At 39.9% G+C, this 13,868-nt stretch overlaps 1 pseudogene; it reads left to right on the forward strand.

The window, feature by feature from the left end:
• Positions 1 to 643: 643 nt before the first annotated feature.
• LOC148690533 (uncharacterized) lies at positions 644 to 4,679 on the forward strand (annotated as a pseudogene).
• The last annotated feature ends 9,189 nt before the right edge of the window (positions 4,680 to 13,868 follow it).

Genomic DNA, 13,868 nt, shown 5'->3' on the forward strand with positions numbered 1-13,868 from the left:
CAATTGGAAATCGTTTTATATGCAAGTATAACATGTGTGGAGATGAACCCCTTAGCTAGCTTCCCATCCATTCAACTCCATCAAATTCGTTTTTACAATCTGTTCTAATTTAAAAAGTTTGTTTTGTTTTTAATTTCGTCCAAAACCAATCCCCCTTTACTTTGTTGAGTCATATTAGTTAGAAATCACTTTAGTTTGTGTTTTTAAGTGTCTTAGGTCAAAGTAAAACCAATTTTCGTCCAAAGTTGTGTCTAGTGTTCAAAACTGCCCAGATTGTGTTTTTAAGGCAGTTTTGAGTGTTTTGGTGCTGTTTTGAGTCTTTTGGTTTGTTTTGGTGTTTTAAAAGTTAGTTTTGCATTCTTTGAGTCTAGTATAGTGTTTTAAACTTGTTTTTACGTATTTGAGTCAGTTTCCAAGTGATTAACAATCCCTCCTAATCCCCGGTCCAGAACGATCCCTACTTACATTCTTCACTACAATTGATAAAAAGAGGGTTTAATTTGTGTGCGTATAATTCTCGCATCAAATTTTGGCGCCGTTGCCGGGGATTAGCAACTTTGCTAATCCCTTGGATTGTTATTTTCGTTTTTCTTATTAGATCAGATTCTTATGTTATTTTGTTTCTTGTTTTAGGTACTTGTTTATGACTCGGAGTTCTAATCCGGTTCACGAGCATATTTTAGACTTTGACGACGATTTTGAGCGTGAGTTGAGACGTAAGAGGAAGAACCCGGAACCTAGTGAATCAAGTGCACGTTCCGAGTCCGTTTCTGAATTTGAAGAAGAAGTGGAAGACATGGCAGCGGACAACCGAACAATCAAGGAGCTTTCCGCTTCGGGATTGGCCAATGCCGCACCCTTGTGCATCCAATACCCAAGGGCGGCTCAAGACAAGACTGCCGAGTTCGAATTGAAGTCAAGCCTGTTACATCACATTCCGAAGTACCATGGGCTATCCATGGAAGATCCGAACAAGCATTTGAAGGAGTTTGAAGTCGTTTGCTCAAGCATGACTCCGGTGAACGTAGATGAGAGCATCTTGAAGATGAAGGCCTTTCCCTTTTCTCTCCAAGAGAAAGCGAAAGATTGGTTGTACGAATTGGCTCCCGGAACTGTCACATCATGGGAGAGCATGAAACGAGCTTACTTGGAGAAGTTTTTCCCAACTTCTCGAGTCATCCTCCTACGAAAAAGGATAAGTGGAATTCAACAAGATGAAGGTGAATCCTTTCCTACTTATTATGAACGTTTTAAATCTCTTGTTGCTTCATGTCCACAGCATCAAATGAAGGAGGAACTACTTCAACAATACTTTTACGAGGGACTTCTACCTATTGAACGTCAAATGCTAGATGCCTCAGCGGGAGGAGCATTGGTGGACAAGACCCCCACGGCTGCAAAGATGTTGATTGCTAATCGAGCGTTGAACGCTCAACAATACGAAGGCGTTGGACAGAGGAGTACCCCACGGCAACACCAAGTCAATGAGGTAAGTGCCATAACCGAACTTCAAAATCAAATGGCTAACCTTACTACGTTGCTTTCTCAGGTGGTGGAAGGTCCAAAAGTCAAAACCGTAGCTTCTTGTGGCGTATGCTCCATGCAAGGACACCCTACGGACAAGTGCCCACAATTGATCGAGAATGGAGGGTGGGAGACACTCAATGCCGTGGGATATGGCAACCAATACCAAACACGTGGTGATCCGTTTTCTAATACTTACAATCCTGGTTGGCGTGATCATCCGAATTTCAAATGGCGAGACCCCCAACAAGGTCAACAACAAAGCGGATTTAGGCAACAACCCCCGGGTTTCTATCAAAAGCCGTTGGCACCACCACAAGCCCAAGCACAACCTGCCCAAAGCAATGTAGGTAATTCAAGTGATAATGATAAGATTTTTCAATTACTTACTACTTTGACGCAGGAAGTCCAAACTCAAAACAAAGAGAGGCAAATCCAAGACAAGAGGGTGGACAACTTAGAAAAGCAAGTGGGACAGATTGCCGAGTTCATGGGGCAATTTCGTGAGCAATGAAGGTTGCCTAGCTCAACGGTGGTCAATCCGAAAGGTGGATTCGAATCTTCAAAAGCTATGCATTTGCGAAGTGGAAAGTAAGTCGGATCTGACCTCAACCCATCCAAATCACGTTCCAACGAGGAGGACGAGTTGAGAATTGAAGAGGAGGAGCAAAGGCCACTCACGGCCAAGGTGGAACCAAATGTGCCGCAAGTTCCAAGTGATCCCAAGTCGTCCAATTCATCCAATAAAGGTAAAAACGTGTCAAGTTCGGTTCCTACTAATGATTTTCCTGCGAATGTTCCTTTTCCTAGTAGGTTTAAGCAAACAAAGAAAGAAGAAGCGGAAAAGGACATTTTGGAGACGTTTCGGAAAGTTCAAGTCAATATCCCCCTTTTGGATGCAATCAAGCAAGTCCCGAGGTACGCCAAGTTCTTGAAGAAACTTTGCACCAATAGGAGGAGGATTTCGACCAAGGAGGTGGTCAAAGTAGGTGAAAACGTCTCAGCCATCTTACAACGCAAGCTGCCCCCAAAATGCAAAGATCCGGGTAGTTTTACAATTCCGTGTGTTATTGGTAATTCTAGGTTTGAATCTGCCATGTTAGACCTAGGTGCATCTATAAATGTCATGCCATATTCAATTTATGCATCTATGAACCTAGGAGCGTTGAAAAACGATGGTGTGATCATACAATTAGCCGATAGATCTAATGCCTATCCAAAGGGAGTTTTGGAAGATGTGTTGGTGCAGGTTAATCATTTGATCTTCCCGGCGGACTTCTACGTACTTGAGATGGATGAATCGGACCATGCCCCTTCATTGCCCATCCTCCTCGGAAGGGCATTCATGAAAACTGCTCGTACGAAGATTGACGTATATAATGGCACTTTGACCATGGAATTTGATGGGGAAGTTATTAATTTCAATCTTTCTGATTCTATGAAGTACCCTAGTGAGAATCATTCGTGTTTTGCTATTGATATAATTGACTCTTTGGCGCAGGACAATTTAGACAATTTGAAGGATGATGCACTTGAATTGGTCATTGCACAAGGAAGGAACATGCAAAACATGGAAACAACCACCAAGGAACCCCACGGCATGCATGAGGAATCCTTGGCCGTGCCCCCTAATGAGGATATTATTGAGATGGTGGCTGCCCTCGAGTCATTGCCATCACAATCGGGTAAGTTTTTGGACCCTATTTTAAGTTCAGTTTCGGCTAATAAAATGCTTCCCTCAGTTGTGCAGCCACCTACACTTGAACTTAAGCCGTTGCCTAGTCATTTGAAGTATGTTTTCTTGGGCGAGGATGAGACATTGCTCGTCATTATCTCATCCTCACTCACGGCACAAGAAGAAAACAAATTGGTGCGAGTGCTCAAGGAGTACAAAACGGCAATTGGATGGACCTTGGCCGACATCAAGGGAATTAGCCCTACTACATGCATGCATCGCATACTTCTAGAGGAGGGGTCCAAAACATCCCGAGAGGCTCAACGCCGTCTCAACCCTCCGATGATGGAAGTTGTGAAGAAGGAGGTAATCAAGCTTTTGGATTGTGGAGTAATCTATCCAATCTCGGATAGTAAGTGGGTCTCACCCGTTCAATGCGTTCCGAAGAAATCTGGAGTGACTGTGGTTGCAAATGCCGAGAATGAACTTGTTCCTCAACGCATTCAAACCGGTTGGAGGGTGTGCATTGATTATAGGAAGCTAAACGCCGCAACAAGGAAGGATCACTTCCCATTGCCGTTCATCGACCAAATGCTTGAGAGGTTAGCCGGTTATGCTTTCTATTGTTTTCTTGATGGTTATTCTGGTTATAATCAAATTGTCATAACACCCGAAGATCAAGAAAAAACCACTTTTACATGCCCCTTCGGTACTTTTGCATATCGTCGCATGCCTTTTGGTTTATGTAATGCACCTGCTACATTTCAACGATGCATGATGAGCATATTTTCTGATTATGTTGAGAAAATCATTGAAGTATTTATGGATAATTTTAGCGTGTTTGGTGATTCTTTTGATGGTTGCTTGCATAATCTTAGTTTAATCTTAAAACGTTGCGTTGAAACTAACCTTGTTCTTAATTGGGAAAAATGCCATTTCATGGTTAAACAAGGCATAGTTTTAGGTCATATAGTCTCTGAAAACGGTATTGAGGTTGATAAGTCGAAAATAGATCTTGTACGTCACTTACCCTCTCCAACTTCGGTTAGAGAGGTTCGTTCTTTTCTTGGCCATGCAGGATTTTATCGTAGGTTTATCAAGGATTTCTCGAAGGTTGCACAACCTCTTTGCCGTCTCCTACAAAAAGACGTGACGTTTGAATTCACCAAGGAGTGCACGGCATCATTCAACCAACTTAAGGAGTTGTTGACCACGGCACCCATCATTGTTCCACCGGATTGGAGTCTACCTTTCGAGCTCATGTGTGATGCGTCCGACTATGCTTTAGGATCAGTTTTAGGACAAAGAAAGGACAAGAGGCCGCATGTCATCTACTACGCCTCACGGACATTGAACGATGCACAATTGAACTACTCCACTACGGAAAAAGAACTTCTTGCCGTTGTCTTTGCTTTAGATAAATTTCGATCATATCTAATTGGTACTAAAGTAATTGTTTTCACTGATCATGCAGCTCTGAAGTACTTGCTCACTAAGAAGGAGGCCAAGCCACGCCTAATTCGATGGATGTTGTTACTTCAAGAGTTCGACATCGAGATTCGGGACAAGAAGGGAAGTGAAAACGTGGTGGCTGACCACCTAAGCCGAATGGTGCACAATGAAGAAGCCCTACCCATTGCCGAGACATTCCCCGATGAACAATTGCTGTCCATTAAGGTTAGTGCACCTTGGTATGCCGATATTGTTAATTTTTTGGTGTCAAAACGTATTCCAAGTGAGTTCACTAGGCACCAACGAGATAAACTTAGGCATGATGCACGGTTTTATGTGTGGGATGATCCGTACTTATGGAAATTTTGTCCCGATCAGATTATACGTCGTTGTGTACATGATTCTGAATGTCATTCAATTTTGAGTTTTTGTCATACATATGCATGTGGAGGGCACTTTGGCACACAACGCACGGCCCTCAAAGTGTTACAATGTGGATTTTATTGGCCTAGTATTTTAAGGATGCTAGAACGTTTTGCTTAACATGTGATAAATGCCAAAGAATGGGTGGTATTAGTGCAAGGGACCAAATGCCGCAGGTTTCTATCCTAAATGTTGAAATTTTTGATGTTTGGGGTATTGATTTTATGGGTCCCTTCCCTTCATCGTATGGTTTCATGTACATTTTGCTTGCGGTTGATTATGTGTCAAAATGGGTGGAAGCCAAGGCCACCCGGACTAATGATTCTAAAGTGGTTGCAGATTTTATTAGAACTAACATTTTTGCAAGGTTTGGAATGCCACGAGTGATCATTAGTGATGGAGGGTCACACTTTTGCAATCGGACCATTGAAGCGTTATTGAGGAAATACCATGTCACCCATAAGGTTTCTACACCTTACCATCCTCAAACGAATGGCCAAGCCGAGGTTTCCAACCAAGAGATCAAGCAAATACTTGAGAAGACCGTTGGGCCAACAAGGAAGGATTGGAGCTTACGGTTAGATGATGCACTTTGGGCGTATTGTACGGCATACAAAACCCCCATTGGGATGTCCCCTTTTAGACTTGTCTATGGCAAGGCGTGCCATCTTCCCGTGGAGTTGGAGCATAAAGCTCTTTGGGCCGTCAAGAAGTTCAACATGCACTTAGATGAAGCGGGAAGTCTTAGGAAATTCCAATTGAATGAGCTTGATGAAATACGGCACGAGGCGTACGATAATGCACGCATTTACAAGCAAAAGACCAAAGCTTTCCATGACAACATGATCCGTGGGAAATCATTCTCAATTGGGCAGAAAGTGCTATTGTTCAATTCCCGTTTACGTTTGTTTCCCGGTAAGTTACGTTCTAAGTGGATTGGACCATTTGTTATTACTAATGTTTTTGTTCATGGTGCAGTCCAAATCCAAAGCTTGAAAACGGGACAAGAATTCAAGGTGAACGGGCATCGTTTGAAGCCCTATTATGACACCTTTGTGGAGCATGCCGTGGATTACATACCCTTGGAAGCCGTGGGCCCTAGTAAGGAGTGAATGAGGTCTTCGTCCGGCTGTACGACGTTAAAGCAAGCGCTACTTGGGAGGCAACCCATGCATTCAACAAAGAAAGACCGAGAAAGCACTCCAATTCCAGATTTGCGTTCCTAAACTCTTCTCTTTGTTGTTGATTTTGTTTCTGCCATGTTAGGTTGTTAGATGTTGTTTTGTTTGTTGTTTGTTATTTGAGTGAGTCTATGCTTGAAAAATTGAGGACAATGTTTGATTTAAGTGTGGGGGGGGGTAACCAAAGTGTTTTGATGCAAATTCGTAGGGTTTTGTCACCCATAATTTCAAATGTTGTTTCTTGCTGTTTTTAAGTGTTTTTAAGCCGTTTAAGAGTGTTTTAGAGTTTGTTGTTCTAAAAATCCGAAAATCCCAGAAAAAAATTGAAAAAATTGTTTTGAAAACCCAAAAAGAGTTGTTTTTAAGTTGTTTTTGTGTGTTTGTTTGTGTCTTAGGGTACCTTCCAACACAATGATGAGGATTCGGTTTGTAATTGCATGACTGTTAAAGAGAATGATTAACATGGATGAAAGTTTGATTTACTCTTTGTTATGCTTGGTTGTGGTTATAACTTATGACTTCACATGTAATCAAAAAGAAAAAAAAAAAATCAGTTTTTGTAAACATGCTTGAAGGAAGGAACTCAAACTAATGCTACAACCTTGTGAGACTTGAGCCTAAACGTTTATTTGGAGAGTTAAAATCTGTGCATTCTAGTTTTCTAAAGTCGTTGCATGATCTCATTTTTCTTTGCTTGGTTACTACTTAGAAGGCGTTTCATCATTTAGTTCCAAATACTAGAACTCATGCCAATTTCATTCAAAACATGTTGTTGAATTGCATAACACATATTCAAGATGAAGTTAGTAGTAACCACCATAGCCAAATTGCCATATTTCCCTATTTCATTTGTTTGTAGGATTTAACCCCGTTGAGCCTTGTGTAGCCTACTTTCTTTGTTAACCCACAATTTTCCTCACCTAGCCTAGAGTAGGACCACCCATACCTTTGTTCTTGAAGCATAGTAAAAGCATAACTCAAAGATGAATTCCTTTTGATCATTGCATTGTAGAAAACAAGTGTGGGGGAAGGATTCTTGATATATGGGTGTGCCAAAGTCTTGAATGAGGCACGGCAAAGAAAAGAAAAAAAAAAAATTTTCGTGGAAAATAAGAAGAAAAAAAGAAAAAGTTGTGAAAAGTATGAAAAGGAGTTGAAAGAGCATAAAATGAGCTCTAAGTTGTTGGATAGTGAAGAAAGGGTCCAAAACGTTGCATTTGACCCTAAGTATGCACGTGTATTCCCCTTTGTGTTTAAAGTTATTCTCTGCACTCTAAAGTGAATTCTAAGTATCAAGTTCATTGCTTTGCTTACTATTGTTTAAAGAACGTTTGTTTTATCCTTTACCTTTCTTTGTTAGCCAATACCCCTAGCCCCGTTACAACCATTGACTTTAATCTTGAGTGTTATGTGTTTCAATTTGTGGAGTTTAAAATTGGTACGAGCATATGGTGTCACTGGTTCTCGCATCTAAGTAGTAGCGTTCCATTCATGAGATCATATCTAAACATGTTATTAACTCCGAAAAGTGCTTTCTTTGTCATACATTTATGTGAGCATTCGTTTTCATATTTACATCTATCTTCTCACATATAACTAGTATAGGGTGTGTAGTCAGAAAATCTGTGTGAAAATTGAGTGCATATCTAGTAAGGAATTGAAGAAATTCTCTAAGGCATGTTACTACATTCAAAATCATGTTTTAATTGGTCATTTGTGAACTAATGAGTAGTGACCATGATTAAGTAAATGCTTAAGCGTAAAGATGGCTAAAATATGTGGGAGTGATGATTTTTAACATGTCATGTGCATTGGAAATCCCTGAGGCGATCGTTGGAAGGTGTAGGTTGCGTTTTACTCGTTTTACTTCGTTTATTTACTTTGTTTCATTTTGTTTTGCTCGAGGACTAGCAAAAGCTAAGTGTGGGGGAATTTGATAGGAGCATATTTACGCACCTTAGTTTAGCTTGTTTTTGTGCATTTATAGTGTTTTTCCTTAGTAAAGTAGTCTTTTAAGCTACTTCTATGTGTTTTCAGGTTTTAAGGGCAAAGTATGCAAAAGGATGCCTTTTGGAGCAAATTAGAGATTGGAATGGACATCATATGCTTGGAGCCAAGAGGATGGACGAAATTGAAGACTTGAAGATGATGATTCCTACTTGAGCAAGGTTTCCTAGTAGAAGTAGGGAAGTCCCTAAATGGAAGATGGTTTCCTAGTTGAATTAGGATTCCTAGTTAAAATGGGTTTCCTAGTTGAATTAGGATTCCTAGAAGAACAAAGTTTCCTACTCAAATAAGGTTTCCTACTTGATGAAGGAAAGTCAAAATCCAAATGGTCTCAAGTGAAGCAACAAAGAAGTTTTCCAAGTCCAAGAAGGAAAAGGAGTCCAAGATGAAGAAGGAATGACAAAGACAAGGTTTCCTAATCCTAATAGGCAAAGTTTCCATGTGCAATGAGGAAACCTTATCCTTGTTCTAGAAACCTTATCCTTGTTCTAGAACCCTTATCCATCATTGCCATGAGTTTTCCTTGCATTGGAGGGTTTCTAGAAGCCCTAATCTGCCCTATCCTTTAGTGCCGCACCTATCCCTTCTAGAAAGCTGATTTCCCTTGCCTTGCAAGGCATTCTAGAAGCCTTATCACCTTATCTCCTTACCTGCCGCACCTAGGAAGCATTATCCCTTTGTATTTCTGATTTCTAAGCCTATTTCCTTGTGGATTTGGGTTATTCAAGTCCATATCTGATTACCCTAGGGTTTTAAGTGCCTATATATACTCATATTAACCCCTAGATCAGATCACCACCTCTCATACACATTCATTAATTCCAGAAATTCGTCCAACCCTCTCCACACCCTTGCCGCAGCCACCAAACACCTTTCTCCTTAGTTTTAAGCTTTGCCGCACCATCCCCTTCCCCTAAACACTACTACATCCCTCCATAACCATGCATCCATACACCTAAGGCCCTAAACCTGTCCCTAGACCCTTGGCGCACCAAGGAGGAGGAGAAGGAAGCTCGGGAGTTCATGCAATTCGAGTTCGCGTCGCTGGAATTTCTAGGTGTTTCTTTTCCTTTGATTTCAATGTTTAATTTCAATTCTCTTTGTTTTGTGCGTATGAGGAACTAAACCCCCCCTTGGCTAGGGGGGGATTCAAAATACATGTTTATGCTTGCAATATGATTTGATTACTTCTAATTGCGTTTCATAAGTTGTGAATTCAATTTACTTATCTATGTGAATTACATTGATTTGTGTGTGTTGGTTGAGAGTGCACGCTTAATTATCATGCATAAATTGGATGCTAGGATATAAGAAAATTTCACCTAATCGTTATGGAATTATATTCACAAGTAGTAAAGGTTGATGATCTCAATCGCCTTAAGTAAATTCTTGGCATAAGTTTCATGCAATCATAGTAACAAGTGCTTCGTCAATGCTTATGGTTTTCATAGAACTTAATGATTCTTGCTTGTATCTCTATTATGCAATCATGTAGGGGACTTGTGGGGAATGTTTTGGGTTGTCGTATGCAATCATCCAATTCAATAACGTTAGGAAAATCTGAAGGTTAATTTAAGCGAACCTAATTAACTTGGGGCGTTGAGAATTCATGGGTTATTGAAAAGCAATTGGAAATCGTTTTATATGCAAGTATAACATGTGTGGAGATGAACCCCTTAGCTAGCTTCCCATCCATTCAACTCCATCAAATTCGTTTTTACAATCTGTTCTAATTTAAAAAGTTTGTTTTGTTTTTAATTTCGTCCAAAACCAATCCCCCTTTACTTTGTTGAGTCATATTAGTTAGAAATCACTTTAGTTTGTGTTTTTAAGTGTCTTAGGTCAAAGTAAACCCAATTTTCGTCCAAAGTTGTGTCTAGTGTTCAAAACTGCCCAGATTGTGTTTTTAAGGCAGTTTTGAGTGTTTTGGTGCTGTTTTGAGTCTTTTGGTTTGTTTTGGTGTTTTAAAAGTTAGTTTTGCATTCTTTGAGTCTAGTATAGTGTTTTAAACTTGTTTTTACGTATTTGAGTCAGTTTCCAAGTGATTAACAATCCCTCCTAATCCCCGGTCCAGAACGATCCCTACTTACATTCTTCACTACAATTGATAAAAAGAGGGTTTAATTTGTGTGCGTATAATTCTTGCATCAGAACCATTTGGACAATTTGAAGGACGATGCACTTGAATTGGTCATTGCACAAGGAAGGGACATGCAAAACAAGGAAACAACCACCAAGGAACCCCACGGCATGCATGAGGAATCCTTGGCCGTGCCCCCTAATGAGGATATTATTGAGATGGTGGCTGCCCTCGAGTCATTGCCATCACAATCGGGTAAGTTTTTGGACCCTATTTTAAGTTCAGTTTCGGCTAATAAAATGCTTCCCTCAGTTGTGCAGCCACCTACACTTGAACTTAAGCCATTGCCTAGTCATTTGAAGTATGTTTTCTTGGGCGAGGATGAGACATTGTCCGTCATTATCTCATCCTCACTCACGGCACAAGAAGAAAACAAATTGGTGCGAGTGCTTAAAGAGTACAAAACGGCAATTGGATGGACATTGGCCGACATAAAGGGAATTAGCCCTACTACGTGCATGCATCGCATACTTCTAGAGGAGGGGTCCAAAACATCTCGAGAGGCTCAACGTCGTCTCAACCCTCCGATGATGGAAGTTGTGAAGAAGGAGATAATCAAGCTTTTGCATTGTGGAGTAATCTATCCAATCTCGGATAGTAGGTGGGTTTCGCCCGTGCAATGCATTCCAAAGAAATCCGGAGTAACTGTGGTTGCAAATGCCGAGAATGAGCTTGTTCCTACGCGCATTCAAACTAGTTGGAGGGTGTGCATCGACTATAAGAAGCTAAACGCCACCACGAGGAAGGATCACTTCCCATTGCCGTTCATTGACCAAATGCTTGAGAGGTTAGCCGGTTATGCTTTCTATTGTTTTCTTGATGGTTATTCCGGTTATAATCAAATTGTCATTGCGCCCGAGGACCAAGAAAAAACAACTTTCACATGCCCTTTTGGTACATTTGCATATCGTCGCATGCCTTTTGGTTTATGTAATGCACCTGCCACATTTCAAAGATGCATGATGAGCATATTTTCCGATTATGTTGAGAAAATAATTGAAGTTTTTATGGATGATTTCAGTGTCTTTGGAGATTCCTTTGATGGTTGCTTGCATAATCTAAGTTTGATTCTAAAACGTTGTGTTGAAACTAACCTTGTGATAGGAGCATATTCATGCGACTTAAATGGCTTGTTCTCGTGCATTTACGTTATGTTTCTTTAGTTATTTTAGTACTTTAAGCTATTTTCGTGTGTTTGTAGGTCCAAATGGCTAAAGGAGCAAAAAGATGCATTTTGGAGACTTTTGGAGCACTTTTGGGCTAAGGATGGATAGCTTATGCTTGGCCCCAAAGTGTTGGACGAAATTGAAGACCTAATTGAAGACCAAAGTGTTGGAACCTTGTTCCCTTTAGTTTTAGGACATTTAAACCTTTCCTATATCCTTAGCCGTGCATAACATTCCAACATTCCACTCCTTCATTTCAGCCACACTCCCACATATCATTACTTATCATCACCACTTATCATATCATAACCACATATCATATCACTCATCACTTATCACTTATCACTTATCATCATCACTTATCATATCACTTATCATAATCACTTATCATCATCACTTATCACTTATCACTTAACATGCATAACACACATCCATTCTAACACATTGTCATTGCACATACATTTCCTTCATTAATTAACCCACATGCACCCTTTATTCTTTCATCATTTCAGCCATCTTCCACACCCTTTAATCATTCACCCACATGCAACCTAATCACACACCCACACAATCTGCAATCATTCAAACAAACACCATCATTGCCATGCATCCCATTCCATCTCCCATTTCAGATTGCATTTCATTCATTCCAACCAAGCCACATGCACTCCCTTTAAATATATTCAACCTAGCTGTCATTCCACTCCATTGCACATGCATTCCCTTCATAAATAATTCCACATGCATTTGCACATGCATTCCCTCACCAAGAAATCATTCAACACATGCATTCACTCTTTAATCACATGCACCACCAATTCAGCCACTTTCACACACCAACAACACCACTCATTGCACATGCACTCCCACCCTTTAATCACATGCATAAATCAGCCACATGCATCTCCCATCACCATTTCAGAATTCCAGCATTTGCACATGCAACCTAGCTGTCATGTTCCCTCTCCCATCCATCCATCTCCCTATAAAAACCATACACACTTCACACAAACATTCATTAATTCTTCCATACACATTTCAGTCACAAACACCACCAGAAATTCAGCCATTCCACCACTCCCCAAACCATTCACACCATCAAACTATCCTTAGACCTTGTGCTACAACGAAGAGGAAGATAAGAGGGCCTAAACGTTCATACAATTCAAGTTTGAGTTGTTGGAATGTTTAGGTGTTTCTTTGATTTCAATGTTTAATTTCAATACTCTTTGTTTTGTACGAATGAGGAATGGAAGAGAAGAGGGCCTAAACGTTCATACAATTCAAGTTTGAGTTGTTGGAATGTTTAGGTGTTTCTTTGATTCTCTTTGTTTTGTACGTATGAGGAACTAAACCCCCCTTGGCTAGGGGGGATTTGAAATATATGTTTATGCTTGCATTTTGATTTGATTACTTCTAATTGCGTTTCATAAGTTGTGGATTCAATTTGTTTAACTGTTTGATTGATAACTTATTTATGTATGTTTATTGAGAGTGCCCGCTTAATTTTCATGCATGAATATGACGCTAGAATATAAGTGAGTTTCACCTAATAGTTACGAACTTATATTCACAAGTAGTGGAGGTTGCTTATAAACAATCGCGTTAAGTGAATTCTTGGCATAAGTTTCATGCGTATTCCATAGTAACGAATGCCTCGTCGATGTTTATGATTTCCGTTGAACTTAATGATCTTTGTTGAATGTCTCTATCATGCGTATTCCATAGTTAGGGACTTTGATTAGGAATAATTTGGTTGTAATGCGTATTCCATTCAATCCAATGAATCTAGGGAAATCTGAAAGTTAATTTAAGCGGACCTAATTAACTTGGAGCGTTGAGAAGTCATGGTTTATTGAAATGCAATTGGAAATCATCTTATTATGCAAGTGTAACATGTATGGAGATGAACCCCTTAGCTATTCTATCATCCATTCATTCCATTCCATCAAATTCATTTTTTACAATCTGTTTTAATTAGAATCTGTGCATTTAGTTTAATTTCGTCCAAAACTCATTCCCCCTTTACTTTATTGTCCAATTTAGTTAGAAAGTGTCTTGGTTTATGTTTCTAAGTGTTTTGATTCAATTTATTACACAAATTCGTCCAAATTCACCAAAGTGCTCAAAACTGCCCAGAAAGTGTTTTTAAGGCAGCTTTGAGTGTTTTGGGTGATGTTTGAGTCTTTTGATTTGTTTGAGTGTTTTAAAGTTTAGTTTTGCATTCTTTGAGTCTAGTATAGTGTTTTATATTGTGTTTTTACGTTTTTGAGTCAAATCCAAGTGATTAACAATCCCTC

Source organism: Pyrus communis, chromosome 15 (assembly GCF_041283825.1).
Source record: "Pyrus communis isolate YQ-2024b chromosome 15, ASM4128382v1, whole genome shotgun sequence".
Classification (NCBI taxonomy): Eukaryota; Viridiplantae; Streptophyta; class Magnoliopsida; order Rosales; family Rosaceae; genus Pyrus; species Pyrus communis.